The 26,809-nt window shown below is 43.9% G+C and overlaps 2 long non-coding RNA genes across 18 annotated transcripts; one reads left to right on the top strand and one right to left on the bottom strand.

The window, feature by feature from the left end:
* Nucleotides 1-1,176: 1,176 nt before the first annotated feature.
* LOC142933251 (uncharacterized) lies at nucleotides 1,177-26,245 on the bottom strand. Of its 17 annotated transcripts, XR_012947568.1 has the most exons (8): nucleotides 24,337-26,245; nucleotides 24,180-24,232; nucleotides 23,016-24,090; nucleotides 22,361-22,489; nucleotides 7,818-7,890; nucleotides 5,680-7,570; nucleotides 4,426-5,356; nucleotides 1,177-4,301 (listed from the first exon to the last, which is right to left on the bottom strand). It is a non-coding gene; the product is annotated as an uncharacterized LOC142933251 (long non-coding RNA). The 17 variants fall into 17 exon arrangements; XR_012947559.1 differs by adding an exon at nucleotides 8,404-8,569 and having other exon boundaries at nucleotides 23,016-26,245; XR_012947567.1 differs by adding an exon at nucleotides 8,404-8,569 and having other exon boundaries at nucleotides 5,680-7,485; nucleotides 23,016-26,245.
* Nucleotides 21,552-26,809, top strand: LOC142933253 (uncharacterized). The gene is made up of 2 exons (XR_012947571.1): nucleotides 21,552-24,954; nucleotides 25,584-26,809. It is a non-coding gene; the product is annotated as an uncharacterized LOC142933253 (long non-coding RNA).

The following is a 26,809-nucleotide window of genomic DNA, read 5'->3' as shown; positions in this document are numbered from 1 at the left end:
AGAACATCTTTAGGCTTCAAAGTAGATCGCAGTAAATGTTATATACTTATACACAAGTGGAACAACATCAGCAACAAGACCATTCTGTTCAAATTGATTATCAATTATAGAAATATCCAACTGCCTTCCTCAGTGTAGCCTCACAAGAACTAACCAGAAAAGAGACAAATCTCAGACAATTGAACAAAAATGACAATAGCTATAACGAGCTATAGACACCAAGGGGCCTTAGAATCAGCAGTAGAACAAAACATCACCAAAGCAGACAACGTGGACATGTATAAAAACAATATAAACTCCAGAGTCAATAGTACACATTTGCATCGTTTTTGCCATATTCCTATGTTTTTACTATGTTTTGCTATCAACGAAGCGGTAGTTGACGTTCTCATCATCTGAGTTCAGCAGTGAGTTGTTGTACTCACCTGTCCACCAGGCCTCTCTGTTCCAGTATAACCAATCCATCTGGCCTCTCAGGTCCCACCTCGCTCCTCAAAACCAAAATGTCCTCTGAATGAAGTTCCACCGTCGCATCAGGGATTAACAGTCAAATCAATCAGTCAAACAGCAGAGAGTCCTCACACACCTCACTTAAGTGAAAGTTCCTCAGTGGATGCAGAATTCACAATTGGCTTATTGAGCATATTAACATTTAGCATGTTTGCCAGACCCAGCATGCCCCTGTAGGCTAACATTACATTTCACGAACATCTTGGGTGTTGTCACTTGCATGCTCAGCAGGTGGTGCATATAACTCAGTCATCAAGTCATCTATTAAGATAGAGATGCAATATTGTTTTAACTATGCAGAGGTACAATAATGCTAATTATAGCCCGTATGTGATCCTTCCATTGTGCTTGAAGCGCTAGCTTCAGCCCTTAAACTTGGCGGCCCGTGACCGCAAACATTTCTCTCTGGAGCTCTGCTCTCCTGCGGCCGCAGAAACAATTGCAGCTTCTTCTCTGCTGCAGTTGCAGAGTTAACTGCTTTATTTACGTTCCATTCTCACACAGTTTATCATTGATATCATGATTTTGACTTTGCTCTGCTAAGGATGTGACTTTATATGTAGTGAAGTGCAACACTTTTAATAAATAGTAGGCTAATTAATTAAATTCATAGATGAAAAAACAACAACTCAAAAAGTAGGTTACAAGTACACAAAAGAGAGGAAATGTAATTGATACTATATTTATTCATATGAGAAGGGACTGCCTAAAATACGTTATCATCTGTTTTGGGGTAAAAAATAAGTTGAGTTTTAAAAAAAATGTTTTTTAATAACTCAAAATCATTTTTGTTTAGGTGTTAAAATGGCAGAAAGACTGTTCTCTGTTGAAATGAAAATCTTCATATGTGCTTGTAATATATGATGCTCTCTCTCTCCTTGTCCATCCCACCCTCTGTGTGTGTGTGTGTGTGTGTGTGTGTGTGTGTGTGTGTGTGTGTGTGTGTGTGTGTGTGTGTGTGTGTGTGTGTGTGTGTGTGTGTGTGTGTATGGTTTCCTGTGTGGCATACTCTCCAGGTTGTGCTCTGGGAGAAGATTTACGATGGAGGATGTTTGGTCTTCCTCTAGCTCCAGGGCAAGAAAAGTAAAAGCAATAAAAGACACCGGCATGTTGTGTTTCAACAGCGCAAATAGTAATGCAACAACTGTATGCATACGGACCCACACACATGCATGCAGTGAACCACAAAGTCGAGGACAAAGACTGATTGACTCAACCGTACGATGAGGGAGGAGGAGAGAATACGGCAGAGTACGGACAGAGGTGAGAGAGAAAGAGGTATTGGGAGTCTGTGTATTTCTTGGCTCTGTATTCACACCCTGTTACATTCCTTCCATGAAAGAATGCAAAGAGCATAAAAACCATTAAACGTAGAGGTTGTCTAACAGCCAGGCCAATTTACTCTGCTATAATTTACTGCCTTGTTAATTATCTGGCTGCATTAAAATACACCATTTTGACCAAAATTGGGACTGGTTTGCTTGAGTGCGGCTTTAGCAATGTCTGAAAGAGTTATTGAGCAAAATGGCTTGTTTTCCATTGTTCAGATGCGCATTCCTCTTTAAGGCGTCAGGTTGTTGGTTCCACTCGTTGCCAGATTGAGGAACAGTTGGAGAAATAAACTGCTGATCAACACCGATGAGGTTTTGTTGTCAGTGTGCGTGTGAATTTTCAGACGCGAGCGTGAATGTATGGGTCTAATGTTGTCCGACGTGTGAAAGTGTGAAACGTATACGTGTGCGCAAACATTTATCACCCTGTTGCCTAAACTTTGACGAGGTAATGCTTGCACACTGGACACATTGTTTCTTTCAGCAATAAGCCAACTGGACGGGCTCCAGAGAAAATAGCATGAAGGACGAGATGGTAATCTATTTACCCCATTTTCACATTCTTGAAGCGGTTGGGCTCACCTTAGTGGGGGGAAGCCATTAAGCACTTTCTCCAAGCTGATGGCAAAACCATACTTTCAATTTACGAGCTGCTGTTGTTGGGGCGCTGCTTTCTAACAGCTATCGATCTAAAACCGGCCGATTGTATTGAGGAATACTGACCTGCACTGAAACAAAACATTTGTGGGTGAGTGAATGACAATGTGAGCCCATGAAAGCTGCTGAAATCCTTTAATGGGACTTCTGGAACCACTGTTAAATCCCTCTTCCCCCCCCCCACCTCCCTCTTCCCACACGGCCGATATCTCCACACTGTGGCTTACAGTAAAATTATGGCCTAATTAAGTCGGGGGGAGAGAGGAGGGGGAGCTGGTGGTTAGGTTTCAGGGTCTAACTGCTGCTGCTCTTGGCACGATGCTATCTGCTCATGGCTCATGGGAGCGCAGGGGACCAACATCTAGAAGCTATGGGTGCAGACAGTTTGGTGCCACGAGGTCCGGAACCAGTAATGGACCGAGTGGTGGTTAATGAGCTCCCTAACGCACAAATGGGAGCATGTGGTGTGGGGCCACATCCCCCTGCCTCTTCTGCAGAGCTCACTGAAGATCATTCTGGGGATCATTTTCGCATCGTCCGTCAATCGGTACTCTAACTTGTCAAGATGGACAATTATGTATTTAACAAGTATTATAATTGTTCTATCGCTGTAATTTCTGTAGTATTTTGCATTGCATTACATGGAGATTCTGTATCAAACTGTGTGAATAGTGCTGTGGCATCTTCTTCTTTGGGATATCTTATCCTCTGTTTTTGTTATTGCTGCACAAACAAAATAAATCACTTCCCACTCACAGGATGAAGTTCTAAGAAGCGGAACGGACAATGTCAAACTTTCATGAAAAAAGTAGAGCTTCAACCACAGCTGTGCTACATAAATTGGTCATAGAGTTGGAAAATTGACATCTATTTATATGAAAACGTTGCGCATCATTAGAAGAGATGAATAATTTGCTTGCCAAATGCAAATAAAAAAGTCCCCGACCGTCCGCTTTACCACTTCTTGGCGCCGTCCGGGCCTGCGGTTGTCAGGGCTAACATAAACCCCGTTACAAAGAGACGTGGACGTCATGTAAGCGTGCATGTGCCATTTGTTGTATCACTGACACCCACAACAAACCAATTCCCTCATCATCTCCCCTCTTCAATGGGTTCTTTCCACAACCCCAAACACATCAGTTCATTTCTGACACAGTCATGACAAATTACAAACCGTTCCTGCGTTTGGGGTTTAGCATGGGCCGCGTCGGTCGGAGCGCCACATGCAGTGTTTGGAGATGAAGGGCTGATGAGAGCCAAGCTGTTGTCAGAAACAGACGCACACAACTAACAATGCTGCTCTGAGAACCACCACTGGCCATATGGTGGCACTTAGTTGAACTCTTTGTCAGCAGGACATTGTTTAATTTCACATATGCCTGCTTAAGAAACAAAGAAATATGTTTATGTTTACTCCACTAATGGAATTTGGATTTGTGCAATGGATAAATATTTACAGCCCAGATAGAAAGTCATCCATCGGGTTTATGATGGCTCCTTAGGATGAGGCGGGTTGGATCGGAACAGTTGCTGGGATTTCTTAAACAGAATGGTTTATGAAATAGAGTTCATCGGGACGAAGCTGTCATTGTTTCAGCTTCTCTTTTTTTTTTTTAAGGTGACATCACCGTGTCTTCATAGCTTTGGTGGGATGATCACCCAAAGTGCTGCCATATAGTGTATACTGCTACACTTCCGGACGCACGGACATGCATCAACGCAATCCAAATGAAATGCAGCATCCCATTCTCTTCTCAGCTGAACCCGATCTACAAACAAGTGGAGGTCCAGTGAACCCCGAAGCTGCAATATATGAGGTTAGGTTTAGGTTACCAAGTGGATGATTGTCCACTCAACTAACAGAGAGTTGATTCATTGAAGAGGGTAGAAGGTGATCAATGGTCCATTACATCAGATAAGCACCTGCCTGGGTGGCTGGATGGATCCCGTCTCGGGAGCTGAGGGTAACCAATGCAGTGCTAGAGTCACCCGAAGGCACCTGAGAAAGAAGAGACAATCAGAGCTTTTCAGAGTGGGCAGTGAAGTGAGTGGGCAGGTCGGTCAGGGGTGAGGAGGGCGGCATAGGCAATAAAGGCTCTGTGATTAACATGAAAATAACTTGGTTGATGGATTTGGTGACAATCGAGGCAATGTAGCGAGGACGTCGGAGCAGTAGTATTCCTAGGGAAAAGACAAACACTATTTGGCGTTATTGTTGATGAATGATGTCGTAATGGATAGAAGATGGGTTACAGACAGCACTCCAGATGGAGAAAGCGAGGGATGAAGGATGGGGGAGGAGGAGTGTGGAAGAAAGACACCACCGTTGCTGTAATGTCTCCCCTCTCAAGCCATGATCTCACAGGCGTGAGCAGGAACACCTGTTCAGAGGTGGCTGTCTCGTGGCATGTTGATACGGAGCTGCAGAGAGAGACGAGCTTGAGTCGGTGAGTGTCACATATTCACTACCTGTAGGCTTGAAAGGTGGATAAAGAAAAAAATATAAAGGTTTGTCTTTCCTATGCGACAGAGATGCTCACAGAGATGAATCATTTTTTGGAGCCAATCCCAGCTGACATTGGGCGAAGCCAGGGTACACCCTGGACAGGCTGCCAGACTATCACAGGGCTGACATGTAGAGACGGACAACCATTCATGCTCACATTCATGCAATTTAGAGTCATCACTTAACTTAAGCTGCATGTCTTTGGACTGTGGGAGGAAGCCGGAGAACCTGGAGGAAACCCACTCTGACACTGGGAGAACACGCAAACTCCACACAGAAGGGCCGTCTTGATAGAACTCGGGCACCTCTTGCTGTGAGGCGACAGTGCTAGCCACTACACCACTCTGCAGCCCTATTGCAATCCAATATGAGAAAAACACAACACAACTTTTTTTTACAGTAAATAACTGTATTTTGCCCCTAAAAAGTGATTACTCAGGGTAACAATAAAATCTTGCTAATATTATTCGGCATGCAATAATAACTGAAAACTATTTTTCAATAACAGTGTTTCATACAACTGTATTGTATAAATTCACTGGGTCGCTAACTAATGACCATTTATAATCTTCTGTAATTTAACATCCTCTAGCCTCTCAAACCAAGAGATGCTCAAAAGCAATTTTTTTGCGAGTCAAATTTTGATCTGATGATATCCCGTGAGGATGTCTGTACCAATTGAAATAGATGTCACAGCAATCCATCTAATAGTTGTTGAAACAGTTCACCAAAAACTCAAGTCGGAATGATTCATCCTCTGGGGACCAAAATTGCCTCTGCAGAATTTCTGAAATGATTAAAAGAACGTATGAAAACATCCACGGGAACTTCTCAAAATACTCCATACGGCATAATCAAACTTCTCTGACATTAATTCTTAGGTTTAGTATGTTCCAAAAAAAAAATCATTGCTTTGCCAATAAATCTCTAAATACGTCACTTCAGAGGTGATACGACTGCTATGAGGCAGTTTAGTTGTGAAGAAAGATTTTTGAGAAAAGTATTTCTCTAAACATAATGATCTTTTCATATTTATCAATATGAGTGCATGTGTGCAAAGACATCTGTCCAGTGTTTAAGTGACTGTGTTTTTGCAATGTTTGCATTTGTATTCCTGTCCTTGTATATGGGCCTGAAGTAAAGTGATGTGTGTATATTTGTATAGTTATCCACTAACTCCACTTTTTTTTGTTTTCAATGGGACTTTGACCTCTCCGTATCCATTACCTCATGCTGTGAGATCACACACACACGTCACACTGTGTTTAAAGTCTGCCATTAAAAAGCTAACACCTGCACTGAAGCCACTGCCTCTCCCCTGTCTTGTGCACATTCAGGATGAATTCATGATTAAAAATAAAATAAAAATGATGCCTATTTGCTGTTGTGCTTGGATTGGCCAAGTGCTCCGTAACCAGTTTCGCTGCAAGGTGTTGGCAGGCTGTCTGTGTGCACACCGCCCTGGGCTGGCCAGAAGACAGTAGTGTGTGTCATGGTGTGGCCTCGCTTTGCATTCCTTTGTATCATGTCCTTTCAGGCCTGAGGTAAACATGTCTGCGCTCAGTGACACACAAAAGCACAAAAACACATCTCAGATTGTCCCAACTTGGGTTTTCAAGGGAATTTAAGGGAACTTATAAATATGTGCCCTCGTGCGAGGATACAAATCCTAGAAACTAGGCTGTTGCCATATGGGAGGAGTCAGTGGAGGAGGAAGTTCTTGGGTAGATGAAGACGAAGAGGTCAAGCTGCCTGTGAACACGGAAACCTGATCTTTAATCTTGATAAAGGGGTGACGGCTGGATTGAATTAAGTTAAACCATCAACGGCCTGATTGGAGGACAGCTTTGTTCACATCACCGCCTTCAGACGTCCCCGTAAAAACCTGCTTGTGTTCCTCCCGTGCTGCTTCAACGAGCGCCCTTTCACTTTCAGGACATGTTTTTGTTTTGTCTCCCAGAAGGCAGCCTCTCTGTGCCTCTTGCAGCTCTGACCAGAGCCCTGATGTTTCCAGTTAACCCACAGTGGAAGTCTCTCATTTAACAAACAGCAGTTTTGCTCCGGGAGCTTTGGTATACCGAGAAGAGAGCCTTTTCCACATGAAGGCTGATGCTGGCAAACGAAACTTTTACTGATCCCACAAAACACACACACTCGCTGGCACATACAGGACTTGTGATTTACGCCCGCCTGTGTAGTCAAGATGCTCCGAACCAGCTGCACTAATTGATAACAGCGTAGTTTATGAGTGGGGATCATCACTCTTGCAAGTGGTTTAGCAACTCTCAGCAGGGGTTGTGTGCTTGGACACACAGGCCTGCGTGTTTTCCCATTGTTTAATGATATTGGGTTGAATCCATCCAGCCCTCTTCTCTGAGGGTGATTGAGGTCAGAAAGCCCCTTTCCTAGCACTGGGTATAAATCTTCAAATCCTGTGACAAGATATGTGCAGAGTAGTGGATGCTGTTTCCTGTCAGGATGCTGTTGTTTGGAATCAGAAAGGTTTTTCCAACACTACAGTGGTACAGTATTTGGACAGTATTTGATATATTTTGATCCTCATCTGCTGTATCATGTGACAAAAAGCAACAGAGTTAGTATTCAAAGTGCTACACAGTAGATCACTATCACTATGGGCTGCTTTATCGTCTGCTTGGTAACGTTATCATAATGTGACTTTACTAAACTTTACTTGTCATATGTACTGAAGCTCGAACATCTGAAGTCATCTAAGAGAAAGGACCTATCCCCGAATAACGGCCAATTAGCAATTTGTGCGTTAAAAAGTGAGAGTAATGTGATCATGGTCTTACCTGAGACAGGTTAGTGTTCGGCACCAACTGTCAAGTGGAGAGTTTGTGCAAAAGCAACTGCATCAGCGACAATCTGTGACGTTGACAAAAGGAAAAAGAGTTAATAGGGTTGCAATAACTATCCAAAGCCAGCTTTGAGTCTGCAAATTTATTTTAGTGGCGTTAATGAACATACGTATAAACTGAAAACATGTCAGGAGTAGTGAAAAGAAAAATGTCGCTCATGGTTTATTGTGCGCAAAAAAGCCATCATGATCATATGACTGAAAGTAGAGTTTATTTTCTTTTTGTCATCTGTCCTCGTGTTAGCACTGAGATAAGCAGTCTATAATGCACTTTTACCCTTCTGCAGCCTTTAATGTAATTTAATTGTGTTTCCCTCTCACTTTACATCACAGCTTTCATATTGTTTTTCAACAAGTAGGCACATGATGGCTCACCTTCCCATCAGCAACAGCAGCAGTAATAAAATACTGCCACAAGACAAAAATGTAGCAATAAAGCTGCATATTCTGGAAAACTAATAAAAAAGGGGCAGCCTATACATGGCCTGGTTTTAAGCATGAGTCAGGACATTTTTTCACACCTTCAGCCCAAAGAATACAGCGTTTCCAAACTAGAGGATTTATTTGCACCAATAAAATTGCTTCTTCAGGCCGGGGTAGAGAAGAGGATTAGACAATGGTAGGTATTCAACTCCACACCTGCTGCATCTGTGTTACTCAACTCCTTGGATCAACCCTCATTAGCACCTAAAAGACACACAAAGACACACACACACACACACACACACACACACACACACACACACACACACACACACACACACACACACACACACACACACACACACACACACACACACACACACACACACACACACACGTGTTCCAACTTGTTGGAGGACAAAAAGATTAACACTGAATAGTTGCTTCACAAATTAACTGCAGGGTGGGATAATAAGCCTGCCAGGCTGCAACACTGCTAAAAGTGCAAATAAACATCTTAAGTGAAGCTCGTCCAACTTGTGTATTTATTGTCTTTAATTCTGCCCTGCAGCCAGTGTGTCTTCCTGAGAATGGAACCTTGTCTTTTTCTGTTTCTCTCTGCTCTTTGGGACCTGCCAAAAAGTCCTAAAGCAGAGACAATCTAAAAAAAGCCCGCCGGACTCGCCAGCACCCAGGGCATAATGAGAACAGCCTCTGATGAAGTCACCCTGCAAGACTACACATGCAGCCTCACCAGCAAATACTCACCAGACAAGAGAGAGGAGCACATCGTTCTCTTTCCCACTGATTCAAAAAGCCCAAGGGGAAGAGGGCGACTTGGCAGAATTGGCTGTAGAATAATCGTTGAATTGAATTGTCACTGAATTGTTGTGTTTACTGTGTTAAAGTATCCCTTCACCCAAATCTGGAATACATATTGTACCACTTACTCCAAGTATTTTTCTTAGCTAGAATTTTCATCTTTATGTGCCGTGGTTTTTATCAAAAATAGTTTTACATTTTGGTAAATGCGCTAATTGTCTTTTTAGTTAGTTGAGAAGACCTCTCAAAGGGTACATATGAAGCTACAGCCAGCAGCCGTTTAGCTTAGCATAAGGACTCGGAAAAGGGGATACACGCAGGCAGGCTCTGTCCGAAGTCAACAAAATAAGCATACAAGCACAATCCGTGCCATCTGTAAAAAGAAAGTTTCTTAGTGCTAAGCTAAGCTAACCGGCCGCTGGCTGTAGCTTCATATTTAGCACGTGTGTACAGTGCTTTTGTAATTACTCTAGCTGCCAGAAAGGTAGACAAAGGTCTACACATAGTTGAAATGTCTGTCTGCTAGCTAGTAGATAGCTAGCCATGCAAAATTGGTGGTTCTTGATAACATCTTTGTACTATCTTTTAATACCCCATGGGGAAACTGTACATGGGTTTCTTACAAGCCAACATGACAATACTATACACACCACAGAAAGTACTGCAATGCAACATCAAATAATACACCATGTCATAACCACCTGCATGCTGCAAAGCTATCACAGTAGCACTTCAAAGAAAGTGATTTTTTTTTTTTCATCTTTCTTCACACACTTCCTGTGTTGTAATAATCTGGCAAAACTTAAAAGCAATCTGATTCTATAAGTTGTACCAAAATGGAGAAGGAGACAATGTTGAGTAAATTCAGGGTGTGATGCTAGAATGTGAGTGTGTTGATGAGTGTGGAAGGTGACCCGAGTTAGTCACATGGGTCTGTTTGGGTCACAGGCCGGGCGATGATAGTTTTTCTAGACTATGGAGTCATGGGGGGGGAAAACTCCACACAAAACACAAGGATACACACAGACACCCAGATACTAGTGCACATGCACCAACACGAACAAACAGTAAGTTTCCACTGAAAGAAACACATTTCACACCAATCTGACACCCTGAGATTGTGAGAAACTGAGACAAGGTAAAGGGGAAGAGGAAAAGAGGACAGAAAGTGAGAGAAAAACAGAAAAAGACAGACACTTTGACTTTCAATGTCCTTTACTTAATGAGGTCATGGCGAACGCCTTAAAACACGCACAATGTACAACTCAAAATGCACACGTGCTTGCGCACACACACCTCCGTTACACCCTGCAGCCTCTCACTGCAATAATAGAAGAAGAGAGATACCCCAGCTGGCCCAGTCTGCAGACATAGCAGTAACAGTATACCAATACACAAACATGACAGTATACCCACCAGTCTGATTCAGTTAGAGGCCCACACCAGTGGTTGTGTGGAGATCTTAGCCTCTTTAATGTGTTGCAGACCGTGTTTAAAAGCATCTTGTATGTTTTATGTTGATAACATACTTTGCTTTATACATTCGTTCCATGTAAATCGAACATGCTATGTCTCATTATCTGAGCAGGATAATTAATTGCAAGCAGATATCATTTTTAAAAACGTCCTTAGTGGTGCAATTGGAATTCGAAAACAACAACAAGCATTGACAAAGGATCACGTATAATTTGAATATTTGTTGCACTAAGAGGTTGTTGTTCTGCAGCTACCATGGAGCAGTGAGCATTCTTGAACAAACCAACTCTCAAAACAGGCCCTGTTGGCAACTTCATTACGATACCATAGTAATGTAACTTGCTTTACGAGTCAATTTTAATTGTGATAACGCAACCAACTGCTGTCTAAAAGACCTGAAACCTAAGTAACTTTAAACTTATTCAACTAATTATACAACCTGTAATAATAAGCATTTTCAGTCCTAATACTGAGCATAGTAAGGAGAGGTGACGCGGTTACATTAATCAAACACATGATCACCAGTCTCAGTTAATTCCCAACCCCACATTTGAGTCCACTTTAGGAAGAGAAATGTCTGCTGCCCTGCACTGATCTTTTGGGTGGAGACAGCTTATAGAAAAACAGAGAGCGAGACATAATGGAAGGGAGATGGACAAATGGCACGTCTGGCATGTATAGTGTTTCTGTAGTCTGCTCCAGCCAAATCACTGATGAGAAATCTCTCTCCGCTCAGCCACAAAGGGAGCTAAAGTTACCCTGTGACTAATGCGCCGTCCCTCTCGTTTCCTACACCTTCTCCAACCTTCACTTCCTCTCATCTCATCTATTTCACTGCTCATTCAATCTTCCTTTCGCTTTAGGGTCCTCGCCTCCTCCAGTCTTCTACATCCGTCTTGTGGAGCTCTCTTCCTTATCTCTGTCCACCTTCTGGCTGGATTCAAGTAGACACCAAACTTTCATCGGCCCCCGACGCCACGCTTACAGATGGAAGTAAGCGGAGCTTTGCACCTGGTTGGCAAACGGGTGATTGTGGAGCTCGCGGGAGTCACTGAGGGGGGCTTTCTGCAGTTCAAAGGTGGATGAGATCTCGGCGCTCTGGGACGGAGTGATGAGGTGAATGGGAGTGCTGAAACAGACTCCAGACAGACTCAAGTATCAGTCCAAATCCCTGCTTGTTCAGTTCCATCAACTCTGGAGTGTCTTGTGACGTCCAAAACGTTTAGAAATAGTAAATCTTGCTGATGTTCTTTAATCTCTTTTTTTCTTCTCCCTGCAGATTTCTCTGTCTCTTTGATACACACATGCAAACACATTTTTCTGAACCTGTGAGGACCGCTGACAGCTGCTCACCTTAAAACCCTAGCTCACTACATTCATTTAAACTTTTAGGATGATGCAGCACCATACAGATAACACAAATAAAAACATAACATTTTAATAAATAAAATGAAAATAATCAAAAATAAAAACATAACAGCTAGACATTTTGTTTGATTGCAGATTTTGATAAAGTCTAAGAACAAGCCCTACAATGAAAGTGTGTCCACTGATCTGTCACGAGAGTTGCCGTCCATTTTTCTTTGTTTTTGAGATTTCTTTAACACTATAGGTGCACAGCGGTACTCCACTGCAGCTTTTTCCTGCAGAAAACCCACAGTGTTGTGTAAATATACTTTAAATATACAGTTAGCCCGTACCCATATCTTACTGTATCTCTACGATAAATCAAATCATAAACATCAGCCAAAACGGACATCACTTCACAGAAACATCCCAATTAAAAGATCAAACTGTTTGTCATGACAGTATATTATTATGTGCACACACACACTGTTGTTGAATTCAGCCAGGTGCAAAGATATCAGCAGCAATTTGATTCATCACACCGTCTTTTAGTTTTTCTGCCAGTTCAGACTGCTCGTAAATCAGCTCTGTTGGATGCTGTGTGTAGGACTGAAACAAATCCCCTCGTCTTCTTTAAACTGGTCCACATGGTGGGGTATCTGGGCCGTAATACCCCTGATCCCTCTCCTTCTATTGCTATGTTTTACCAGTTGTATCCACTTTCACACACAGGGCCTTTATATTCAGCTATACATTAAAGCATGAATATGAATATATATTTTTTACTCCCCATCCCCTTACACATAATATGCTTACTACGGTAAGCAATACTTTAAAAGCCTCCATTTTAACTAGTAAATGTTGTTATTATGTCTAAAATGTTCTTAAATCAAAGTAGCCTTCTGCTACTGGAGTGAGGTTAAATTACGATGAAAACTTGTTTCAAGACATTGTGCCTGCCTGAGAATGAACAGCAACGCCAAAGCAGCAGCAGCAGCAGGTTGGGTGACAGGTACAGTTTCTACTGGACACAGTTGAATGCACTGCTTCCACACACTGAAAGTGCGCTGCTAATGTCTCATAATTGCTTGCATGTGTATGAATGGATTCAAGGATGGGGACTTTCAGGTTGTAGCTCGAACACTATTTTGCAAGCAAGGGCAGTAACTTTCAAGTGTACATGAGAGTGTGTCTGTCCAGACGGGAAGCTCTACAGCTGAGGGGCCTGAACCAAGAAGGCCCCTCCCCCTCAGGTGATAGAGTGAGTTGTACAACCAGCGGTAACTGCCTGGTGAAGTTAAGCAAGTCAGTTCCATCTTTTAAGTCACTTCTTAAAGGTATAATTGGACAATTTGGGAAATAAGCTTGTTCAAGGAGCGCCTTGGTAGCAGAGTGGTTCCAGAGCATGCCACATCACTGCTATGTCACAGGTTGCATGTCATACCCCCCTTTCTCCCCTTGTTCCCAGTCCACTCTGTCATCAGTCAAATAAAACGCCCCCCAAAAAAAGCCTTTCTTGGTGATATTTAGATGAGAAGATTGACACCACTCTCCTATATGTCCATTAAATGCAACCATCAGCAATCATCTCACCTTATCTTCAGAAATGTCTCCTGCTTTAAAACAAAAAGAAAACCCTGACGGATAGATATGAGACTAAATGTAATATAACCTGATAGACTAGAACAGACTAGAATAATAGAATGATAATAGTAGAATATAACAATACAATATAAATGATTATTGCCAGAATACTTTTGATGTACTCAGACCCTCCACAGTGACACATTGTTTTCTTTTATTTCTTTAATTTCTCTATACATCTGTGTTCCTGGAGCCAGAGTGAGCAGTAAATCTCGGCTGGCAGATGCTCTGACAGTTCAGCTCTGAAGGATCTGTGGATAATCATCTGTGTCTGTACACAAGGAAGACGTCTCTGAGCTGCAAAGAACTCGGGGGGGAAACAGGCCAAAATATACAGACCAACCTAATAAAATCCCCTCGCAATTATGTCTACAATGTATGGAGTACACCCTTCTTGCCTGGTCGAGATGTTAAACCAACAAAGGTGAGGGGAATGCTCAGCGCTTGAATGGGCACGCTCACTGTCTGAGTCAAGAATAATTAGTGCAAACATTTGCTGGGTTGATGTGATGAAAAGCAGCACTTCTTGTATCGAACATATCCCACTAGCACCGGGTGAAAAAGCCACATACCGAGCTAATTGTCAATGTGTTTGTGCGTTCCCGTTCAGGTGCGAGGTCGTGCGGCCGTTTGCAGCAACCAGTGGCGTAACGTGATAGTCGGTGTATGTAGTATGTTAGAGGTGTGTGTAGTGTCGGATTGCTGCGTTGTCTTGTGTTTCAATCTTCTCCAAGAATCCGAGAGTTCAGCTCGGTGAGCACGTGGACAGTTCGCCGGGAGGGAAAGCCTGCGATTGACTCGGAGAGTGAAAAGCACCTCTACAGCAGCAGCTTGGGTGACAGTTTACAGTTCTCTCTTGACACAGTTGAATGCACCGCTTCCATGCACTAAAAGTGTGCTAATGTCTCTCATAATTGCGAGCATGTGCATGGGTGTATTGGAGAATGGGGGTTTTCCAGTTGTTATTGCAGCTTTAACACCATTTTTACAGGCAGCGTCACTCTCAGGTGTTGTCTTTGCTTGTGCTTACGATGGAGCTGTAACCCTCTCCTTGTGACTGGAGCAGGTGACCGGCCGGTCCTCAGGTGAGCCACACCGAGGCAGCGTGGGTAAGGCGATCCACATGAGAACTGCCCAGGGAATCGTCGGCCATTGTGCTGAGGAGAAAGGCTGGGCCCTCCAGCGTGTGTCTGCTGAATAAGAGCCACTTGTGCCATTTTACATGACACACAATAACACCACCACAGAAAGAACCAATCGAATCAACAGGCTATTCTTTTCCCTCTTTGCTGTGACCTTGTGTACAAATACCTGCAATCGTCGCTTCCCGACCCACCTTAACCGCACCGTTAAACAATACCAAGGCAGCACATGAACACCACATAGCATTGTTCCTCTCCACGGAAACATGTGGCCTTGAAAAACTATATTCTAGCTCAGCGCATATTTTGTGAGGCAAGGTAACTGATGCTTTTTTGTTGTTGTGTGGGGCAAACACAATGGATTCTCTCATGTCTGGAAATACAGAGCAAAAGAGAAGACGCTGCCATGACTCAAATAAGAGTGAATCACCTGGGAGAGATGCAATTAAGTTGTTTTCTTCAATTTACCATGGAGACTACTTTAAATTTGTCTCATTTTCAGCTTTGCTAACTTAATGACCTGTTGCTGTGGGTGGCCCCATTCAGTCCTCACAATGGCTTTAATTAAACTAATGTTTACCGCTCACAGAAAGACAAAAGGCACGTATGCGAGTGGGAAGAGAAAAACGAGAGACGCGTCGCTTTAGGTAGAGAATTTCTATGTAGCCACAGCTGGCTCTTCTCGCGGTGTCTCTTTGGGAAATAAAACTAAGAGAAGCAGGGAAGGGTGGGAGGCTGCACAGCCATAGGCAAGCACATTCTCTGCTATTGAATTTCACGTGATTCCAGTTCACATCCACGCACTCTCAGAAGTGCCTCAGATGCATTTTTGGTCCGTCTTGTCGAGACACTTTCAGGTGTCAGGAGGAATGCTCGCTGCGATGATTTACAATCGGCTTATGAATGGCAGGTGGGATCTAAGAGGGGCTTGGAGAAGAGTAGAGGGGTGTGTTCGGGGTGGGGGCAAGACCAGACAGATGTGGGTGGAGGTGGTGAAAATACATCTTTTGTGTAGATGCCAAACACCCCGTTGACGCCGGCGTCACACAAGTCGTGAAGCTCTTGAGATCCTGTCTGCCTCGTGCTGCCTGCATTCACGGCTATAGAGTTGGTGGAGGAGGCACTCCTTCTGCATACAGACTGACCTTTGTTTCACGCTCCTACCTGCGCAAAGTGCCTGTCACTCACATGAACAGCACGGCAACACAGCAGAGAGCGAAAGATGGAGGGAGAAGGACGAGGGGGGCGGGGGCGCCGGCAAAACATGCTGTCAATCTCCCCTTTGACCTCTTCTGCACATTCCTCCCCTTCTCTGCTTATTAGTCGTATATTAGCTTTTCCATTTGTCTCTGCTCACCCTCGACAGGCTGTGTGTTGTCATACGGGCGTTGCGGACGGCCACATGAAACCATTTGAGAGGTGGACACAAAGGTAGCTCTGTTTTTCCAGACGCAAGGCAGCCGTGCAAATTGAAGCGTCGGTTGAGACTGTGACAGCAAAAATGGGCGTGTGTGTGTGTGTGTGTATGTGTGTGCAAGCAGATGTGTATGTGCACGTGTAAAACAGTCACCCACTCCGCTCCTCACAAGCAATCCACCCCTGCCCTCCCCAGCCCAAACCCAAGCCAGCCAACACCTGAACCTTATTAAGCATAAATCTCCACAGCGCCGTAGACGTAACCTGAAACCCATATTGACTTTTAGGGGGAGCTTCATAAATCTTTTTGTGTCTCTCCTTCCTCTCTCGTCGACATTCCTTACGGATCCCACGGAACGTTGTTTCAAAATGAAAACATTTGCCGCTCTGCTGTTGACAGAATGTTCAAACTTTAGAGGAATGCTAAACAAACGTAGCACATAAATATTGATTCTGTGTGAAACTGAATCTGTATTCATTAAAAGTGGAAGGGAGAGATGTTGTGAGTACTTTCAAATGGAGAAAATATGAAACTATTCATTTTGAAAGTAAACAGTTTTTTTAGTAGTGATGAAAGTGATTAGAATTAAAGGGAATTTTCTTTAAGTAAACATGACTTATAAATATTGAGTTTTATGAAATTACTTAACTTATCTTAGTATATTGTACTATTATGGAGGCATCATTGTTTCATCTTTGAGTTGAACAGACCTAAACACATACATCTTCAGCCCGGACCAGGCCCCCTGATCATCACTGCAGCACTTCGCCAGTTTCTAATTGGCTAATACACTCAACTTGTCTGGGCACAATCGGGGCTTGTTTAATGACAAAAAAAACAAGCGCCATGTTTTCTTCGCTCTCTTTATCGCTCTACAGGCGCCTTCTCCTCAGTGGATAAGTCGGCTGGACTAGCCGAGTTATCTGCTCAGACAGTGTGCCTCCTGTCTCTCCTGAACTAAAACAGTACCGTCTTGGCCGACTCTGCCAAAGTTGCTCCATAGACTAAACGCTATTCCTGGGGCTTGAGAAATAGACACAGTAATCATTTCTATGCAGTACGGTAACATAATATTTAAATGGTTTAAACCCCTTTGGCAACGTCCCCATTTCACACCAATGAAGCATCTTTGCATCGAGTTAAAGTGAACAGAAGTATGACAGCAGTAGCAGGAAATACAAGAGGTGATGACTGGTGGGGGCCTGAAGGTGCATCCAGGGTACCTTTGAGATGGATATATCAGCAGGGGAAGGGAGAAAATCGATACCATGATGATAAGTACACCAAAGCATTATAATACACCCCAACATCTGGGTGCTATTCCCATCTGAGCAAGACTCACAGCAGCAGGATGTTCCAGACCGGGGGGGACCCGGTTTGAATTTGTGGCTGCATCACAGGCCGCTACTGCCAGAGCCCTGGACTCAGAGCTGCAGAGTTCACGACATGCTTCCCTCCCTGGAAAGAATGAGCGATCCCTGCATACAATAAAAAGTGGTTTGATGCGTGTTTGTATATATGTGTGTATATATATATATATATATATATATATATGTGTGTGTGTGTGTGTGTGTGTGTGTATACATGAAAGTGTCAGTGGGCAGGATTGGCAGCGGCTGCAGAGAAAGGGAATGGCGTAAAAGGAGAGCGGAGTAGAGAAGAGTGGAGGTGTTACAAACCGGGGACGTGCACAAAGGGCCCTCTGTGCAGGGGTGGCCGGTGGGTCGCACACTCGCTTTCTCACACACACACACACACACACACACACACGCACACACACGCACACCGCCCTCAACCTGCCGCCATTACCTCCCCCAGGGGAACCTTCCATTCTGAAGCTGCCCAGCGTGAGCAGGGTGAGCTCATATAAATAACACGACAAATAAGGAAAAAGTGAGCGTAGAAAATAAAGAGTGTGGAGGAAAGACATGAGAGCGAAAGAGGGGAAAGCAGCAGCAGCAGCCTGTTGAATAGGGATTTCTTCTCTCTAGCGACAATGTCTCATTGTTTTGCAGAGGAGGGGTGAGTGGGGGAGAAAAAAACACTGAAATTGTGGAATGTATGAGTTTCATTCACTACCCCCATTTTCTCTGGTTTTAAACATCCCCTGTAATAACAGTTGTGCTCACATACATACATACAACAGTGATTTCCTTTGGCAAGCGGAGCACTTATGACATCTACCCCCAACAGGGAGAAAGAGACACTGAGACTGTGTATGTCTGTGCGAGAGAGACATACAGTGTTTACAGACTCTGGCATGCATTTGTGGGTCTGTGGAGCTCCAATGATTTATAAAGAAACTTACTCAGACCTTCTGACGAGCTGGTTGGCACTCCGTGCTTACTTAGCTGCTTCTCGCCAAATCTGCTACCCCACAGTGCTGCCTAATGCTAATAAAAACCTGAAGCACTAAACAAACGTTTTCAGGAGAAAATAGCAGTTGGTGAAAAAAAAAAAAAAAAGAGGAAGAATCCAGTTGAAAGAATTTATTTGTCACCAGTTGCTCGTTGTTGTTTTCTTATTCTTGTGGAACTGGCAGTGTCAAAATCCCTATAGCTGTGTTGTTGATTTTAAGTGGCATTGTTCAGTGAGGAGCCTCCTCCAAAACACACACCAAAGTGAGCCTCAAAATCCAAACATTATGGCTAGAGTCACACACCAAAGAGGACCAGCATCCAGAAAGCGGTGTTGGCCGATTAAACAAACAAACAAAACACAGGATGAACCGCAGGAGAGTGGGAGTCGGGCGTCAAGTTAAAATGTCTTCCAACTCAGCCTGTCATGACAGGCCGAGCCGAGCCAAGCCTTTTTACTTTGCCAGACAGTTTTTCCATATGGAGCTCCGCTAACCCATAAAGATTAACTATCTGATTCTCTCATGAGAATCCGGACAGAATGCTTTGTGATGGGAAACACATGAGAGGTGAGATTAATGGAGCATTATCCAACGACTGCAACAATCCAAATAGTGCTCCATTTACGGGGCTCCTCCTCCTCCTCCCCAACCTCATTTTCCTCTTTTCCGATACAGTAGGCCTCTATTCAAGAGAGGCGGACATAAATATTTACAGTAATTTCATGCATGTAAGGACAAGCCTTACATCCGCAAAACTTAAAAACAACCACCATTAGAGGATAATGTACCGAGTTACCACAGTAATCGCTCTGGAGATGGAAAATTCAACCCCCCCCCATACCGCTTTCACTTGAAACTTAAACATGCGAATCAAATAAATGAATTCATGTTGTCCACATCCCCCCTTTGCTTTGAGATTTATTTAAAGTGAATGTCTTATTTGTTTAGGAGTCTAAATAGACCTGATTCCTGGCTTTATGGGAGCCTCACACGGTTGTTCTGGTTTAATCAGTTATTTTTCTGGTTGAATCCACCGTAGACTTGCTGGGTATGTCTCTCTCCAGGGCTGAGAGGCCTTCATTGAACTCTTAAATTAACGTCGACCTCTGACCTTCTACCAAGATGTTGCCTCGCGGTGCTTGGGTTCAGATTGTTCAAAGTGAGATCTAGTGGAGCCTCGGCTTGCTAAAAAGGCTGACATGTTATGAAACAGAGAGGTGACGGATGAAATAACTAGCCTCTGAGGTTGTCATGATATGTAGAGCCAAAAGTGGCAGTGAGAACTGCCTTGGCTATGAATCAATGCTACATCGCAGGGGTCCCTGTTGTTGCAGCTCGGACCTACAGAGGTTGACATGAGCGGAGGAGACAGAGGGTATGTAGTTTGCCTCTTGGGGAATGTTTCTCAGAGCTCCTGAATAGGACAAAACACCATCAGCTGTGGTGGCTAAGCAGATGGCTGCCTGGCTGATGATTGCATTTGTGCCTACATTGATTTCCTGTTGCCAGCGCGGACAGGAAGTGATCTGGTGATGCAGCCCAAGGACAGAGATCAGGGCCTCTAACTGATTCTGACATTTCTGGGAGAAGGATGGTTCTGGCAATATCGACTTAAGATTCTGTTTTATTACAACTTGAGTGTTGTAGTGCCGCTATAATAACTCCACCGTGGCACCGCTACAACAAAGCCAAACGGGGGAGGGAACGAGAGATCAGAGGATTGGAGAGGTTAATTAAAAACAATCCACTTAAGGCAGTTCATCTAAACCACTCTGATGTGGACGAAACTGAAAGTGAGCTCAGCTGAATTGTTGACGATAATGCCTCACTGCCCAGAAAACTGTGCATGCACAACTACTTTAAGTATGGTAGGTGTGACGTCCCTCCTCCTATCATACACTAGGTGCCCGGTTGTGTTTCCTTTGTTACAGGTGCTGATGGGAGGCTCGTCAGCAGGATGAGCCATCCCTGTGCCGGTGTGGCTCTGCCTTAAAATACCCGCTCCAGTTGGCAGCCGGCCTCTCTGAAAGGAAGATCTTTGTTGACAGTACACAGCTTACCACAGTTGTGGCTGTCTTTGTGTAAAGTGCTGTTAACATTGGGTTACTTGTTTTTGGCGAGACAAATAAATTGCTTCTTTTGGCCGCCAGCTTGTTTTTTTTTTGTTTTGTTCCAGTCTCTGAGCCGGGCTGTGACGAAGTTGAACCAGGAAAATTCTATACAGGATTGCACAATGAAATGCAGTTGTAACCCCCTCCATGCTGTACACTCAGAAAATGACTTATATGACATATATAAACAAGTCAAATATTTCAACTCTGAACAGACTAAAACAAAACAAAAATCCAATAAAATGAAAAGTAGCAATATAGAATATTTATAGCACTGGAGGAAGAAAAATAAAATAAATTGTATTATATTTAGATGAAAGACAGTTCTGTACATACATATATGTATATATACACATATATATGCAAATATATAGATGTAAATATGTGCAATAAAGACTTGAGGTGGTAGTGGGAATGAGTTTAGTCTAAGAGCCTCGATCTCACATGTAAATATGAGATTGTTTTAGAATACACTGCAGTCCACACAATAAGCAACATTATGACTAATCAATGTTTTTTTTTAATGTGTTTTGACAGTTTTTTTAACAATAATAAAATATGGAATATCAGCAGACTTATCCTTATGATGTACAGAAACCCGCCAATTGTGCCTCTAAAGCACAGAGAACTATCTGTAAGCTGATAAATCAACCTGTCCCTCTACAGACACGTATGTCATAAGTCATTCCAATCAGCCTAACTGGGCTGCTCAAAGGAGAAGCTCCTAATCGGGCTCTATGTGCTGAAGCTCAGCCTCTCTCACACACACACCTGGACCAGCTCCAGGGCCCTGGTGTCAGTCAAAAGCTTAAGCTCCTGTATGCAGGCTTGGGGCACCACTTAACCCGCCCGCCAACGACTGCACCTGACTGAGCTTGTGCTGGGACGCCACCTCACCTCGGGGGGGGGGGGGGGGGGGGGGGGGGGATACAACACTGCACCGGCTCACCCTGCGTGTGCCAGCCACTGTGTCAGAGAGAGAGAGAGACGAGACAACTGCGTTTGCTTCTTGTCACTCTTGACGATTTGTGAGAGTAAGAGTTGGATGTTAGAGTGGGAATAAAGTAACGCCCCGCACATTATCTGAGTGCACTCCTGTTGCCCTCGCAGATCTTGGCAGTCCACGTTGAAGCGAGATACCGAAAGAAAACAAAACTCGGGCCTTACAGTGCTGGACCCGGGCCCCTCTCACACAGTCTGTACGCTGTGTGCTGCCAGAGCAAACATGGTGGCTGTTATTGTAGAGGACAATTACAGTTAAAAAGTATACTCCTCAGCCAGTGCCGGCCTGTTTTAAAACCCCACTGTGAGTAGAAGAACAAACACGGGGAGGAGCGCACCAAGTACACACCAAGTGAAAACACACACACACACACACACACACACACACACACACACACACACACACACACACACACGCACACACACACACACACACACACACACACACACACACACACACACACACACACACACACACACACACACACACACACACACACACACACACACACACACACACACACACACACACGCATTTAGCTTCAGCCAACCGTGAACTCCCAGGCATCCACTTTCACTCAGCCTGACTGTTCGTCTAGCGACCCCGCAATCTGGCGTCCAAATGGCACAATTATCTGCAATTTATGCTCGGACCAAACGGATCACTTCCCCGCTAAATGAAATTCCTCATTAAGAGGAGCAACAAAGGGGGGGGGGAGATAAGGATAGTAATACCTTCTCTGGTATGGGGAAAGAGGAGGCACAGTGCATGTCCAGAGCCACCACATTCCCAGAAGTACAGCCATGTAGATGAGTCAAGGATCAGGTGGTGGAGGGATTTTCTTTTTTTCTTTTTTTTAATTCCTTAAAAAGAAAAGTATGTAAGTGGATCTTTGATGAAAACCTTCCATTACACTCCAGCTAATGTTTCACCAAGAGACGTGAATGACTTTCTCTGAATGAGTGATGCGAAATTAAAAAGGTGTGGAAATCCAATGCTATGCTGCATTTCCATTAGCTTCTTAGATATCCATTAATCATGTTAATGAGCCTGGAGAAGTCAGTGGCAAACAACAAGCGATCACTGAGACAGTGTTTTGCAAACGTTGTTGCGGGTTATGAAGAGCTCTGGCTCGTCTCCAGCTCCGCTTGGACCAGGGAACAATAACAAGTCAGTCTGATTGACTCAATAAATCAGTTGACAGTGCAAAGCGGAGGCGATTGTTTCGAAAGACTACAAGTGAATGTTATTGGATTCTTTCTTAACGTGAATGTCTTGCTAAAGTGTTATTTATGACTTGTAAAAATCTTCCAACTTCAAAGTCATTTTTTACAAGGTTGCCCAAGCCTCCCAGATGTGAAACTGAATTCAAAGATTGTCTTGACTTACCTTTCATCTCGTTGACTCTGTGCTAGTTGGGACACGACGGCTTTCAGCTTCTTAAGAACATCCCTGGATGTATGAAAATGTACACAGACATGCATAGAGACGCACACCTGACAGGAAAATCCCATCCTTGGACTCTTTGGAAGCGTCGTAAGTAATCAATCGTTTGCTAAGCGCAAAGTGGAACGTGCTGCAATTTACTTTTCAACTGTGCCCACCCCTGCGGCTGCTGGTTGTTATTTCCATCATTAGGATGACAAACCCAGTATGTGTCTGACTGGGTTTAATTCCTGTGTACACAAAATGAGGAGTTGGAATGGCAATAGCATAGCTAGAGCTTTCCCAGTTTAGAAAAAGTGACAGTTGTGCCCATAACTTTAAAAAAATAAAAACATGTACTGCACTGCATTCTGGTCTATTTAGGTTTGTGTGGGTGGAAACCTTAATACTTCTGTTTTTTCTCCAATGACTTTCTCTGTGTTAAGTCCAATATTCACTCTCCTTTAACCTCTGTTTGGGTCTCCACCAACTCCTGAGAAATGTTCATCAACTATAGTTGCTAACTTTATATATTTGAGGTCAGTAGGTATTTTTTTTTAATAATTTCCCCCAGAAAACAGCTGCCTGCTACGGCTTGAAACAAGACTGAACCAGACAATAAAGTTGTGGGTCGGAAAGCCAAAACAATGAGTTAAAAGACGCTCAGGGGAACTACAGAGTCAGGTGATTATTTCTCTGCGGGTTAGTTACTACAATTGAATCAGTTGTTATTAAAAAATATGGACTATAGCTGATTTAAACCCGCCAACAGTTGTAGCTGCTGAATGATTTAACTGTATGTTTTACAGTTTTATCAACAGTGTTGTATTTTTAGGATTTCATTTTAATTTGTAACACAACACCGCTGTGAACAAACATCACATCTCACTTGTCATTTGACGTGAAATAAAGGTTGACGAAGATCTTTTCCTTAACAAAAGAATTCATATGCACATATTCATGCCATCAACAGCCCCGCTATGCAAACAGACCTGAAAGAGCACAATCATGCACACATACACGTGGATCCCAAGGTCACCTGCGTATGACAGATTAAGAGTATAAATGGCTGTGTGTAGCTCTAATGACTGATCTGTCATCAGTTTTCATTAAGCGCCGCGGGTTTACCAAGGTGAGACCGTTCTGTCTGCACAGTCTGGACGCAGACGCCGAGCCGTGGACTGGGGACGAGAACAGAGAGAGTTAGTGGGCAGAGCGGCCTGAACTTCCAGTAAAACACTGGAGCAGCAGAGAAACTGGTGTTGCGTGTTTGGCATGTGCATACAGAGCCGGTGACTCGGGTCGCTGGCCCGTGTCCTTTAAGGCAAATTCCAGCAAAGTCATCTCTTGGAAGAAAAGTAACACACTTCGTGAACTCCAGAGTAGTCTACAAGATGTGCTGTGTGGGCTATCTTGTCCAATCAGCAGAAGTTAACCACAGATAAGAACCTAGGTTGTGCAAAGCAAACTGTGACAACATAATGAGAAACTGAAAAATGAAGAAACACATTTATATTCCTAAATGAGCCCCTTTTTCTTTTTGAAGTTGAAATTAGAAGCTGCCTGTTGGACATCAGCAGGGATGGTGCAGAGCCAGAGCCGTGGTCCTGGACAGGAACCAGAGCCTCCAGCGTGTCACCGCAGACAGAACACACAGCAACATGTGGACGGAGATCTTTTTCTAAAGCCCAGGAACACTGCTGACAGTGTTTAGACAACTGCTTAAGTCTCTGTTTCCCGCTATAACTCACCCAACCTCCTCTGCGCTCCTCCATCCTGCACCTCCAGGAACACGGAAGGAAGATGCTGAGATGAGCGTCAGAGGCAGAAGAAGAAGAAGTAAACAGATGCATACGCAGATTGTATTCTATCACTAGATGGTGCTGGAATCTCCAATGACTTGGTAAATAAGTGTCAGGAAGTGTAATTTGTAAATACCATTAAAGCCGAGTGAGAGGAAAAGTTTCCTATCACTTGTTGTGCTTCTAAAAGAGAAATTCCTGCAATAAGTCAAGGACGTCTACAGGTCATCTGATCTGACCAGAGGTGGAGATGTGTGTTTATTCCCCACAGCAGTGCAAGATAACATTAGTTTCGTTGAGATTAACGGAGATTCCAGGAGAGCCATTTCCTCTTTAATTAAACATTAATATCGCGGGCAAATATTCAACATAAATGATTGATCTGGTTTATCGAAGTTAGACAAACAGCAAAGATAGCTATCTGGAACAGAGACTACCCTAAAATGCCCTTTCATAACTGCATTTATAAATAGCCTTTGAAACAAATCCCTAAAAAAAAAAAAAAAAAGGCAGGAAAAACAACCAGAGACTTAACATGCCCCCAGTTCCAAGAATAGGCTGTACCACAAGGTCCAGGATTGGACTTTGTGATAAGCCAGCCATATGAGCTGCATTCTCTTTCTGCTCTGACCCGGCTGCATGTGAGCCGCAATAACAAAGGCGCTCAGCAGTGGGCCCCCGGGTCCGTTTACTCAGTGGTGTAATGTTTGTGCTCTCATGGCCCTCACAGCAGCCGAGAGCAGCCCTTATCAGGGGCCCCGGCCTGGCTCGCCACAGCCCTCTGGATGGCTGCGGCTACACCGCACTGTGTACTCTACCACTGCAAACAAACCCTCGCACAAAGGAGAGAAAAAAGCAGGCAAAGAGTTGAGGCGGTAAGGAGAAGGATGAAAAACAGAGGGATCTGATGCCTGGGGTCTTGGTTGCTTTCCATAAAGGGGCCTCCATCCCTGCTCTTCTGGAGGGAGTGAGGAGAGGAGGGTGGAGGGTCGGAGTGCATTCCTCTCTCCTCATGCCCTGGAGGGGTGTCGGCTTTGGCTGCAGAAAGGGGAATGAAGGCAGACCTAAGCCCCTGCAGACACGCAGGCCTCGGCTGGCTAATTCCCTGTTGGCCCAACAGTGAGCAAGACACAAGGTTCTCTGGGTCCATCACTTTCCCCCAGACCAAAGCGCTGACTGACCGGTCCGTCCCTCTCATTATACATTCATGTACTATACAAAGCCAATCTCGACTGTGAGAATAAAAGCCTTGTAAGAAAAAGCAAGAAAACAACATGGGGAAAGTGTTTACTGAAACCATTTCCTGCTGCGAACTGAGCTGAACTCATTTCAGTTGTTTGGTGAGTCACCGTGCCAGTCCAGCCAGGGGGGGGGGGAAAGGACTGGTCCATATTTTCCATCTTCGTTGCTGCTTTTTGGGCTTTTCTCCTCGACTGGCACGCACGCAGGCAGAAGGCTGGCATGGCCATTGTAATTTCCAGCTCTGTCCTTTCTCAAAACGCCTCAGAAAATTAGCACATTATGTCACTCAATTTAATTGGAAATATCACATGTAGAGATGCCTTCCAACCACAGCAGAAAGAGAGAACAAAATGAATGCTTAAAATGATCCCCGTAGACACGGTAAGAAATCAATCATTTTGAAGTAATGATGATGCCATTATGAAAAAGTCTTCTCCACACCCCCCAGGGCAGTCGGCAGAAGAAATGTTGGAATTGTACTTTTCGGCAAACCACGTGTACATTGAATATGAGACGGGTCTGATTGCAGCCGTGGATGGGCGTTCTTTTTCTCCTTCACTACTCTCTCAATGCACAGCTGGTTCTGGCTGTTGATTAAGTTATTACCGTACATACTTCATTGTACTTCATCGTAAAGACACACAAAAAAATGAGAGCAAACAACATATTCATATGTAATGACACGTTTTATTATTAAACAAAAAAAAGTCAGTA

The sequence above is a fragment of the Anarhichas minor genome, unplaced genomic scaffold, assembly GCF_050575085.1.
Source record: "Anarhichas minor isolate MPS153535 unplaced genomic scaffold, ASM5057508v1 ptg000058l, whole genome shotgun sequence".
Classification (NCBI taxonomy): domain Eukaryota; kingdom Metazoa; phylum Chordata; class Actinopteri; order Perciformes; family Anarhichadidae; genus Anarhichas; species Anarhichas minor.
Note: the sequence above shows the minus strand (reverse complement) of the source record. Positions and strands in the feature narration are given on the sequence as shown.